At 35.8% G+C, this 12,621-nt stretch overlaps 1 non-coding gene across 1 annotated transcript; it reads right to left on the bottom strand.

Annotated features, from left to right (window-relative positions):
• Positions 1-717: 717 nt before the first annotated feature.
• On the bottom strand, positions 718-880 carry LOC135034039 (U1 spliceosomal RNA). The gene has a single exon (XR_010229340.1). It is a non-coding gene; the product is annotated as a U1 spliceosomal RNA (small nuclear RNA).
• Between the last annotated feature and the right edge of the window lie 11,741 nt (positions 881-12,621).

The following is a 12,621-nucleotide window of genomic DNA, read 5'->3' as shown; positions in this document are numbered from 1 at the left end:
ACAATCTTCATGATCAAGAGATCTCATATGCAAAATAAGTATGAGTTGGGATAGGGCTGGGGAGGGTGGCTGCTCGGGCAGCCCCTGCCCCGTCAAGTTAAGGAGATTCAACTGAGGAAGCACAAGGGAACTCTCGTCTGAGGACAACAACTGCAGGGAGACCACATCTTTTCAGATGAACATGGGAGGGCGGAAGGCTGCCTAATACTGAAGCACCATCAAATATCAAACCATATGCAACAACTAGTACAAGCATTCCTGGGGGAAGGTCTGCAGCAGACGGATTTGCATACGGTGATGTCATCCAAGCAGTGGGCCAAAGTTGGCTGGAACCCTCATCTGCATATGAAAAGAGAAAAGGGGCATGCAGGGCATGGCGGCCTTTTGCGGTGCTTGGATGACCCCTAGTTCGCATTAAACAACCCCACCCTCCTTTGGTGTGGGGCTCATGTTGGCTATGCCCCAGCCCCTGAAGCATTCAAGCTGATTTCTTGCAGCAGCTGGGCACTGTAACAGCTCCAGAGCTGCTCTGTAAGGCAACTAAAAGGGTGTGGGCCCTGCAGCACTACCTGTAGTTCGCATTGTGCGTTGGAAGGCACAAAGTAAGCAGACGGGAGAAGTCAGGATAGTGCGCAAGGGCATAGAAGGGAGCGGCTCCAGAAAAGAGAAGTGGAAACAGACAGCAAACTAGGCTGGAGAGAGACCTGAGACAAAGAGATCTGAATTATACGAGAGCCGACCAGGGGAAACACAAATTATGCAATCAAGTTTCCCACATTTGGGGAAATCGCAGGAGCAGCACACCCAGAGTGCAATGGGTGAGCCTTGCCCTGGGAGAAGCACCTTCATGATCATAGTATCTCACCTGGCAGGTAAGTAGGAGTTGGGCTAGAGCTGGGGAGGGTCACTGCTCGGGCACCCCCCTGTCAAGTGAAGGAGATCCAACTGAGGCAGCACAAGGGAACTCTCGAAAGAAGAACAAGGCTAGAGGAAAATCTGAGACAAAGAAATCTGACTTTTACCAGAGCTGACCAGAGGAAAACACAAACACAGTCCCCCACTACCACAAAAAATGCAGGCGAGTTTCCTACATTTGGGGAAATCACAGGGGTCAGCATACCCAGAATGCAATGAATGAACCTCACCCTATTACTAAATTAAACTTGCTTCATTGGAAAGGCAGCAAGATGCATCCTCATTTCAATATCTACGGAAATAATACAGGTTGACACCATGAAACATTAACGCCACTGCATCTTTGCTGTTTTCTCATGTGGAAGTCTGTTTAATGTGAAAACAAGGTGATATCTAATTAGCACACAGGTAAGGAATTAAGAAAATCTTTATTTAAGGGTGAAGATGTTTCTCACAAAATCGTTGCCCCAATGCATCATTGAAATCCAAGCTGGAAAGATGATTTTAATATATCACTTGAACATTTTGTATTGCTCTTCTGGTGACAATGTAGTTTGTTTTTGTCAATTACCATTTTAATAATCGGGTAAAGAAAATTAAGTGGATTTTTTAAAGAAAACAATACTGTCAATATACTATTAAAACAAATTAAAATGGTAAAAGTTATTGTACTTTAAGTAAAAATAAAAGAGCAAAAATATCAATCCCAGTTTTGGATTACTTTAATTAACAAAAAAAAAATGCATATAGCAGAGGATAGTTTCAATCTGCCTACCTCTGGGTTATGGACCCAGCATGCTTCCATTACAGTACTCTGCTGCACATGTAAGTGCAAGAGATCCTGAAGCACTCACTCATCATGGGAAAGTACCAATGTGTTTCTTCATTGGTTGATGGAAGAAACATCTTGCAAAAACTCTCCAGATTATTGACTATTTAAAGTTTTTATAGGAAACGTTCTAGATGAATGCTTATTAGCCTTTGTCAGTATGTACTTTTGCAAAGTGTCGCTGTGGCGCAATCAGTTAGTGTGTACGGCTATTAACCAAAAGGTTTTTGGTTCAATCCCACCCAGGGATGTAATTGACCTTGTTATCAGATTTTGGTGATCTTTAAGTAGACAAGTCAAAATTTTGAAAACCCCTGTTATGGTGTAGGGTACCTGGCCTTCTCTGATGTAATCAGAGTTAGATTTGATTCAGTGATTTTATAAAAACAGCTAGGAAGCACAATTTAGCAGTGGTTTGCAGAGAAAAAGAAATATGCTGGCAAAAAAATCCAATTGAGTGATTAAACAGCTCTTCATTTTCTGGCTTTATTTTTATGCTAACAAATGTGTTCTCCGAAAAGTGTCCACAAAGCCAAGTATCTGATTAACATCGTTGTAGGGATGGTTTTTCACCTATTACTAAATTAAACTTACTTCATTGGAAAGGCAGCAAGATGCATCCTCATTTCAATATCTACTGAAATAATACAGGTTGACACCAGGAAACATTAACGCCACTGCATCCTTGCTGCTTTCTCATGTGGAAGTCTGTTTAATGTGAAAACAAGGTGATATCTAATTAGCACACAGGTAAGGAATTAAGAAAATCTTTATTTAAGGGTGAAGATGTTTCTCACAAAATCGTTGCCCCAATGCATCATTGAAATTCAAGCTGGAAAGATGATTTTAATATATCACTTGTACATTTTGTATTGCTCTTCTGGTGACAATGTAGTTTGTTTTTGTCAATTACCATTTTAATAATCGAGTAAAGAAAATTAATTGGATTTTTGAAAGAAAACAATACTGTCAATATACTATTAAAACAAATTAAAATGGTAAAAGTTATTGTACTTTAAGTAAAAATAAAAGAGCAAAAATATCAATCCCAGTTTTGGATTACTTTAATTAACAAAAAAAAAAATGCATATAGCAGAGGATAGTTTCAATCTGCCTACCTCTGGGTTATGGGCCCAACATGCTTCCATTGCAGTACTCTGCTGCACATGTAAGTGCAAGAGATCCTGAAGCACTCACTCATCATGGGAAAGTACCAATGCGTTTCTTCATTGGTTGATGGAAGAAACATCTTACAAAAACTCTCCAGATTATTGACTTTTTAAAGTTTTCTAGGAAACGTTCTAGATGAATGCTTATTAGCCTTTGTCAGTATGTACTTTTGCAAAGTGTCTCTGTGGTGCAATCGGTTAGTGTGTTTGGTTATTAACCAAAGGGTTGGTGGTTCAATCCCACCCAGGGATGTAATTGACCTTGTCATCAGATTTTGGTGATCTTTAAGTAGACAAGTCAAAATTTCAAACCCCCTCTTATGGTGTAGGGTACCTGGCCTACTCTGATGTAATCAGAGTTAGATTTGATTAAGTGATTTTATAAAAAAACAGCTAGGAAGCACAATTTAGCAGTGGGTTGCAGAGAAAATGAAATATGCTGGCAGAAAAATCCAATTGAGTGATTAAACAGCTCTTCATTTTCTGGCTTTATTTTTATGCTAACTAATTTGTTCTCTGAAAAGTGTCCACAAAGCCAAGTATCGGATTAACATCTTTGTAGGGATGGTTTTTCACCTATTACTAAATTAAACTTGCTTCATTGGAAAGGCAGCAAGATGCATCCTCATTTCAATATCTACTGAAATAATACAGGTTGACACCAGGAAACATTAACGCCACTGCATCCTTGCTGCTTTCTCATGTGGAAGTCTGTTTAATGTGAAAACAAGGTGATATCTAATTAGCACACAGGTAAGGAATTAAGAAAATCTTTATTTAAGGGTGAAGATGTTTCTCACAAAATCGTTGCCCCAATGCATCATTGAAATTCAAGCTGGAAAGATGATTTTAATATATCACTTGTACATTTTGTATTGCTCTTCTGGTGACAATGTAGTTTGTTTTTGTCAATTACCATTTTAATAATCGGGTAAAGAAAATTAAGTGGATTTTTGAAAGAAAACAATACTGTCAATATACTATTAAAACAAATTAAAATGGTAAAAGTTATTGTACTTTAAGTAAAAATAAAAGAGCAAAAATATCAATCCCAGTTTTGGATTACTTTAATTAACAAAAAAAAAATGCATATAGCAGAGGATAGTTTCAATCTGCCTACCTCTGGGTTATGGACCCAGCATGCTTTCATTACAGTACTCTGCTGCACATGTAAGTGCAAGAGATCCTGAAGCACTCACTCATCATGGGAAAGTACCAATGTGTTTCTTCGTTGGTTGATGGAAGAAACATCTTACAAAAACTCTCCAGATTATTGACTTTTTAAAGTTTTTCTAGGAAACGTTCTAGATGAATGCTTATTAGCCTTTGTCAGTATGGACTTTTGCAAAGTGTCTCTGTGGCGCAATCGGTTAGTATGTTTGGTTATTAACCAAAGGGTTGGTGGTTCAATCCCACCCAGCGATGTAATTGACCTTGTTATCAGATTTTGGTGATCTTTAAGTAGACAAGTCAAAATTTCAAACCCCCTCTTATGGTGTAGGGTACCTGGCCTACTCTGATGTAATCAGAGTTAGATTTGATTAAGTGATTTTATAAAAAATAGCTAGGAAGCACAATTTAGAAGAGGGTTGCAGAGAAAAAGAAATATGCTGGCAGAAAAATCCAACTGAGTGATTAAACAGCTCTTCATTTTCTGGCTTTATTTTTATGCTAACAAATTTGTTCTCTGAAAAGTGTCCACAAAGCCAAGTATCTGATTAACACCTTTGTAGGGATGGTTTTTCACCTATTACTAAATTAAACGTGCTTCATTGGAAAGGCAGCAAGATGCATCCTCATTTCAATATCTACTGAAATAATACAGGTTGACACCAGGAAACATTAAAGCCACTGCATCCTTGCTGCTTTCTCATGTGGAAGTCTGTTTAATGTGAAAACAAGGTGATATCTAATTAGCACACAGGTAAGGAATTAAGAAAATCTTTATTTAAGGGTGAAGAGGTTTCTCACAAAATCGTTGCCCCAATGCATCATTGAAATTCAAGCTGTAAAGATGATTTTAATATATCACTTGTACATTTTGTATTGCTCTTCTGGTGACAATGTAGTTTGTTTTTGTCAATTACCATTTTAATAATCGGGTAAAGAAAATTAAGTGGATTTTTGAAAGAAAACAATACTGTCTATATACTATTAAAACAAATTAAAAAGGTAAAAGTTATTGTACTTTAAGTAAAATAAAAAGAGCAAAAATATCAATCCCAGTTTTGGATTACTTTAATTAACAAAAAAATGCATATAGCAGAGGATAATATCAATCTGCCTACCTCTGGGTTATGGACCCAGCATGCTTTCATTACAGTACTCTGCTGCACATGTAAGTGCAAGAGATCCTGAAGCACTCACTCATCATGGGAAAGTACCAATGTGTTTCTTCATTGGTTGATGGAAGAAACATCTTACAAAAACTCTCCAGATTATTGACTATTTAAAGTTTTTATAGGAAACGTTCTAGATGAATGCTTATTAGCCTTTGTCAGTATGTACTTTTGCAAAGTGTCGCTGTGGCGCAATCAGTTAGTGTGTACGGCTATTAACCAAAAGGTTTTTGGTTCAATCCCACCCAGGGATGTAATTGACCTTGTTATCAGATTTTGGTGATCTTTAAGTAGACAAGTCAAAATTTTGAAAACCCCTGTTATGGTGTAGGGTACCTGGCCTTCTCTGATGTAATCAGAGTTAGATTTGATTCAGTGATTTTATAAAAACAGCTAGGAAGCACAATTTAGCAGTGGGTTGCAGAGAAAAAGAAATATGCTGGCAAAAAAATCCAATTGAGTGATTAAATAGCTCTTCATTTTCTGGCTTTATTTTTATGCTAACAAATTTGTTCTCTGAAAAGTGTCCACAAAGCCAAGTATCTGATTAACATCTTTGTAGGGATGGTTTTTCACCTATTACTAAATTAAACTTGCTTCATTGGAAAGGCAGCAAGATGCATCCTCATTTCAATATCTACTGAAATAATACAGGTTGACACCAGGAAACATTAACACCACTGCATCCTTGCTGCTTTCTCATGTGGAAGTCTGTTTAATGTGAAAACAAGGTGATATCTAATTAGCACACAGGTAAGGAATTAAGAAAATCTTTATTTAAGGGTGAAGATGTTTCTCACAAAATCGTTGCCCCAATGCATCATTGAAATTCAAGCTGGAAAGATGATTTTAATATATCATTTGTACATTTTGTATTGCTCTTCTGGTGACAATATAGTTTGTTTTTGTCAATTAACATTTTAATAATAGGGTAAAGAAAATTAATTGGATTTTTGAAAGAAAACAATACTGTCAATATACTATTAAAACAAATTAAAATGGTAAAAGTTATTGTACTTTAAGTAAAAATAAAAGAGCAAAAATATCAATCCCAGTTTTGGATTACTTTAATTAACAAAAAAAAATGCATATAGCAGAGGATAGTTTCAATCTGCCTACCTCTGGGTTATGGGCCCAGCATGCTTCCATTACAGTACTCTGCTGCACATGTAAGTGCAAGAGATCCTGAAGCACTCACTCATCATGGGAAAGTACCAATGTGTTTCTTCATTGGTTGATGGAAGAAACATCTTACAAAAACTCTCCACATTATTGACTTTTTAAAATGTTTCTAGGAATCGTTCTAGATGAATGCTTATTAGCCTTTGTCAGTATGTACTTTTGCAAAGTGTTGCTGTGGCGCAATCAGTTACTGTGTAAGGCTATTAACCAAAAGGTTGGTGGTTCAATCCCACCCAGGGATGTAATTGACCTTGTTATCAGATTTTGGTGATCTTTATGTAGACAAGTCAAAATTTCAAACCCCCTCTTATGGTGTAGGGTACCTGGCCTTCTCTGATGTAATCAGAGTTAGATTTGATTCAGTGATTTTATAAAAACAGCTAGGAAGCACAATTTAGCAGTGGGTTGCAGAGAAAAAGAAATATGCTGGCCAAAAAATCCAATTGAGTGATTAAACAGCTCTTCATTTTCTGGCTTTATTTTTATGCTAACAAATTTGTTCTCTGAAAAGTGTCCACAAAGCCAAGTTTCTGATTAACACCTTTGTAGGGATGGTTTTTAACCTATTACTAAATTAAACTTGCTTCATTAGAAAAAAAGCAAGATGCATCCTCATTTCAATATCTACTGAAATAATACAGGTTGACACCAGGAAACATTAACGCCACTGCATCCTTGCTGCTTTCTCATGTGGAAGTCTGTTTAATGTGAAAACAAGGTGATATCTAATTAGCACACAGGTAAGGAATTAAGAAAATCTTTATTTAAGGGTGAAGATGTTTCTCACAAAATCGTTGCCCCAATGCATCATTGAAATTCAAGCTGGAAAGATGATTTTAATATATCACTTGTACATTTTGTATTGCTCTTCTGGTGACAATGTAGTTTGTTTTTGTCAATTACCATTTTAATAATCGGGTAAATAAAATTAAGTGGATTTTTGAAAGAAAACAATACTGTCAATATACTATTAAAACAAATTAAAATGGTAAAAGTTATTGTACTTTAAGTAAAAATAAAAGAGCAAAAATATCAATCCCAGTTTTGGATTACTTTAATTAACAAAAAAAAATGCATATAGCAGAGGATAGTTTCAATCTGCCTACCTCTGGGCTATGGACCCAGCATGCTTCCATTACAGTACTCTGCTGCACATGTAATTGCAAGAGATCCTGAAGCACTCACTCATCATGGGAAAGTACCAATGTGTTTCTTCATTGGTTGATGGAAGAAACATCTTACAAAAACTCTCCAGATTATTGACTATTTAAAGTTTTTCTAGGAAACGTTCCAGATGAATGCTTATTAGCCTTTGTCAGTATGTACTTTTGCAAAGTGTTGCTGTGGCGCAATCAGTTAGTGTGTACGGCTATTAACCAAAAGGTTGGTGGTTCAATTCCACCCAGGGATGTAATTGACCTTGTTATCAGATTTTGGTGATCTTTAAGTAGACAAGTCAAAATTTAAAAAACCCCTGTTATGGTGTAGGGTACCTGGCCTTCTCTGATGTAATCAGAGTTAGATTTGATTCTGTGATTTTATAAAACAGCTAGGAAGCACAATTTAGCAGTGGTTTGCAGAGAAAAAGAAATATGCTGGCAAAAAAATCCAATTGAGTGATTAAACAGCTCTTCATTTTCTGGCTTTATTTTTATGCTAACAAATGTGTTCTCCGAAAAGTGTCCACAAAGCCAAGTATCTGATTAACATCGTTGTAGGGATGGTTTTTCACCTATTACTAAATTAAACTTACTTCATTGGAAAGGCAGCAAGATGCATCCTCATTTCAATATCTACTGAAATAATACAGGTTGACACCAGGAAACATTAACGCCACTGCATCCTTGCTGCTTTCTCATGTGGAAGTCTGTTTAATGTGAAAACAAGGTGATATCTAATTAGCACACAGGTAAGGAATTAAGAAAATCTTTATTTAAGGGTGAAGAGGTTTCTCACAAAATCGTTGCCCCAATGCATCATTGAAATTCAAGCTGTAAAGATGATTTTAATATATCACTTGTACATTTTGTATTGCTCTTCTGGTGACAATGTAGTTTGTTTTTGTCAATTACCATTTTAATAATCGGGTAAAGAAAATTAAGTGGATTTTTGAAAGAAAACAATACTGTCTATATACTATTAAAACAAATTAAAAAGGTAAAAGTTATTGTACTTTAAGTAAAATAAAAAGAGCAAAAATATCAATCCCAGTTTTGGATTACTTTAATTAACAAAAAAATGCATATAGCAGAGGATAATATCAATCTGCCTACCTCTGGGTTATGGACCCAGCATGCTTTCATTACAGTACTCTGCTGCACATGTAAGTGCAAGAGATCCTGAAGCACTCACTCATCATGGGAAAGTACCAATGTGTTTCTTCATTGGTTGATGGAAGAAACATCTTACAAAAACTCTCCAGATTATTGACTATTTAAAGTTTTTATAGGAAACGTTCTAGATGAATGCTTATTAGCCTTTGTCAGTATGTACTTTTGCAAAGTGTCGCTGTGGCGCAATCAGTTAGTGTGTACGGCTATTAACCAAAAGGTTTTTGGTTCAATCCCACCCAGGGATGTAATTGACCTTGTTATCAGATTTTGGTGATCTTTAAGTAGACAAGTCAAAATTTTGAAAACCCCTGTTATGGTGTAGGGTACCTGGCCTTCTCTGATGTAATCAGAGTTAGATTTGATTCAGTGATTTTATAAAAACAGCTAGGAAGCACAATTTAGCAGTGGGTTGCAGAGAAAAAGAAATATGCTGGCAAAAAAATCCAATTGAGTGATTAAATAGCTCTTCATTTTCTGGCTTTATTTTTATGCTAACAAATTTGTTCTCTGAAAAGTGTCCACAAAGCCAAGTATCTGATTAACATCTTTGTAGGGATGGTTTTTCACCTATTACTAAATTAAACTTGCTTCATTGGAAAGGCAGCAAGATGCATCCTCATTTCAATATCTACTGAAATAATACAGGTTGACACCAGGAAACATTAACACCACTGCATCCTTGCTGCTTTCTCATGTGGAAGTCTGTTTAATGTGAAAACAAGGTGATATCTAATTAGCACACAGGTAAGGAATTAAGAAAATCTTTATTTAAGGGTGAAGATGTTTCTCACAAAATCGTTGCCCCAATGCATCATTGAAATTCAAGCTGGAAAGATGATTTTAATATATCATTTGTACATTTTGTATTGCTCTTCTGGTGACAATATAGTTTGTTTTTGTCAATTAACATTTTAATAATAGGGTAAAGAAAATTAATTGGATTTTTGAAAGAAAACAATACTGTCAATATACTATTAAAACAAATTAAAATGGTAAAAGTTATTGTACTTTAAGTAAAAATAAAAGAGCAAAAATATCAATCCCAGTTTTGGATTACTTTAATTAACAAAAAAAAATGCATATAGCAGAGGATAGTTTCAATCTGCCTACCTCTGGGTTATGGGCCCAGCATGCTTCCATTACAGTACTCTGCTGCACATGTAAGTGCAAGAGATCCTGAAGCACTCACTCATCATGGGAAAGTACCAATGTGTTTCTTCATTGGTTGATGGAAGAAACATCTTACAAAAACTCTCCACATTATTGACTTTTTAAAATGTTTCTAGGAATCGTTCTAGATGAATGCTTATTAGCCTTTGTCAGTATGTACTTTTGCAAAGTGTTGCTGTGGCGCAATCAGTTACTGTGTAAGGCTATTAACCAAAAGGTTGGTGGTTCAATCCCACCCAGGGATGTAATTGACCTTGTTATCAGATTTTGGTGATCTTTATGTAGACAAGTCAAAATTTCAAACCCCCTCTTATGGTGTAGGGTACCTGGCCTTCTCTGATGTAATCAGAGTTAGATTTGATTCAGTGATTTTATAAAAACAGCTAGGAAGCACAATTTAGCAGTGGGTTGCAGAGAAAAAGAAATATGCTGGCCAAAAAATCCAATTGAGTGATTAAACAGCTCTTCATTTTCTGGCTTTATTTTTATGCTAACAAATTTGTTCTCTGAAAAGTGTCCACAAAGCCAAGTTTCTGATTAACACCTTTGTAGGGATGGTTTTTAACCTATTACTAAATTAAACTTGCTTCATTAGAAAAAAAGCAAGATGCATCCTCATTTCAATATCTACTGAAATAATACAGGTTGACACCAGGAAACATTAACGCCACTGCATCCTTGCTGCTTTCTCATGTGGAAGTCTGTTTAATGTGAAAACAAGGTGATATCTAATTAGCACACAGGTAAGGAATTAAGAAAATCTTTATTTAAGGGTGAAGATGTTTCTCACAAAATCGTTGCCCCAATGCATCATTGAAATTCAAGCTGGAAAGATGATTTTAATATATCACTTGTACATTTTGTATTGCTCTTCTGGTGACAATGTAGTTTGTTTTTGTCAATTACCATTTTAATAATAGGGTAAATAAAATTAAGTGGATTTTTGAAAGAAAACAATACTGTCAATATACTATTAAAACAAATTAAAATGGTAAAAGTTATTGTACTTTAAGTAAAAATAAAAGAGCAAAAATATCAATCCCAGTTTTGGATTACTTTAATTAACAAAAAAAAATGCATATAGCAGAGGATAGTTTCAATCTGCCTACCTCTGGGCTATGGACCCAGCATGCTTCCATTACAGTACTCTGCTGCACATGTAATTGCAAGAGATCCTGAAGCACTCACTCATCATGGGAAAGTACCAATGTGTTTCTTCATTGGTTGATGGAAGAAACATCTTACAAAAACTCTCCAGATTATTGACTATTTAAAGTTTTTCTAGGAAACGTTCCAGATGAATGCTTATTAGCCTTTGTCAGTATGTACTTTTGCAAAGTGTTGCTGTGGCGCAATCAGTTAGTGTGTACGGCTATTAACCAAAAGGTTGGTGGTTCAATTCCACCCAGGGATGTAATTGACCTTGTTATCAGATTTTGGTGATCTTTAAGTAGACAAGTCAAAATTTAAAAAACCCCTGTTATGGTGTAGGGTACCTGGCCTTCTCTGATGTAATCAGAGTTAGATTTGATTCTGTGATTTTATAAAACAGCTAGGAAGCACAATTTAGCAGTGGTTTGCAGAGAAAAAGAAATATGCTGGCAAAAAAATCCAATTGAGTGATTAAACAGCTCTTCATTTTCTGGCTTTATTTTTATGCTAACAAATGTGTTCTCTGAAAAGTGTCCACAAAGCCAAGTATCTGATTAACATCTTTGTAGGGATGGTTTTTCACCTATTACTAAATTAAACTTACTTCATTGGAAAGGCAGCAAGATGCATCCTCATTTCAATATCTACTGAAATAATACAGGTTGACACCAGGAAACATTAACGCCACTGCATCCTTGCTGCTTTCTCATGTGGAAGTCTGTTTAATGTGAAAACAAGGTGATATCTAATTAGCACACAGGTAAGGAATTAAGAAAATCTTTATTTAAGGGTGAAGATGTTTCTCACAAAATCGTTGCCCCAATGCATCATTGAAATTCAAGCTGGAAAGATGATTTTAATATATCACTTGTACATTTTGTATTGCTCTTCTGGTGGCAATGTAGTTTGTTTTTGTCAATTACCATTTTAATAATAGGGTAAAGAAAATTAAGTGGATTTTTGAAAGAAAACAATACTGTCAATATACTATTAAAACAAATTAAAATGGTAAAAGTTATTGTACTTTAAGTAAAAATAAAAGAGCAAAAATATCAATCCCAGTTTTGGATTACTTTAATTAACAAAAAAAAATGCATATAGCAGAGGATAGTTTCAATCTGCCTACCTCTGGGTTATGGGCCCAGCATGCTTCCATTGCAGTACTCTGCTGCACATGTAAGTGCAAGAGATCCTGAAGCACTCACTCATCATGGGAAAGTACCAATGCGTTTCTTCATTGGTTGATGGAAGAAACATCTTACAAAAACTCTCCAGATTATTGACTTTTTAAAGTTTTCTAGGAAACGTTCTAGATGAATGCTTATTAGCCTTTGTCAGTATGTACTTTTGCAAAGTGTCTCTGTGGTGCAATCGGTTAGTGTGTTTGGTTATTAACCAAAGGGTTGGTGGTTCAATCCCACCCAGGGATGTAATTGACCTTGTCATCAGATTTTGGTGATCTTTAAGTAGACAAGTCAAAATTTCAAACCCCCTCTTATGGTGTAGGGTACCTGGCCTACTCTGATGTAATC

The sequence above is a fragment of the Pseudophryne corroboree genome, unplaced genomic scaffold (assembly GCF_028390025.1).
Source record: "Pseudophryne corroboree isolate aPseCor3 unplaced genomic scaffold, aPseCor3.hap2 scaffold_578, whole genome shotgun sequence".
NCBI classification, from domain to species: domain Eukaryota; kingdom Metazoa; phylum Chordata; class Amphibia; order Anura; family Myobatrachidae; genus Pseudophryne; species Pseudophryne corroboree.
Note: the sequence above shows the minus strand (reverse complement) of the source record. Positions and strands in the feature narration are given on the sequence as shown.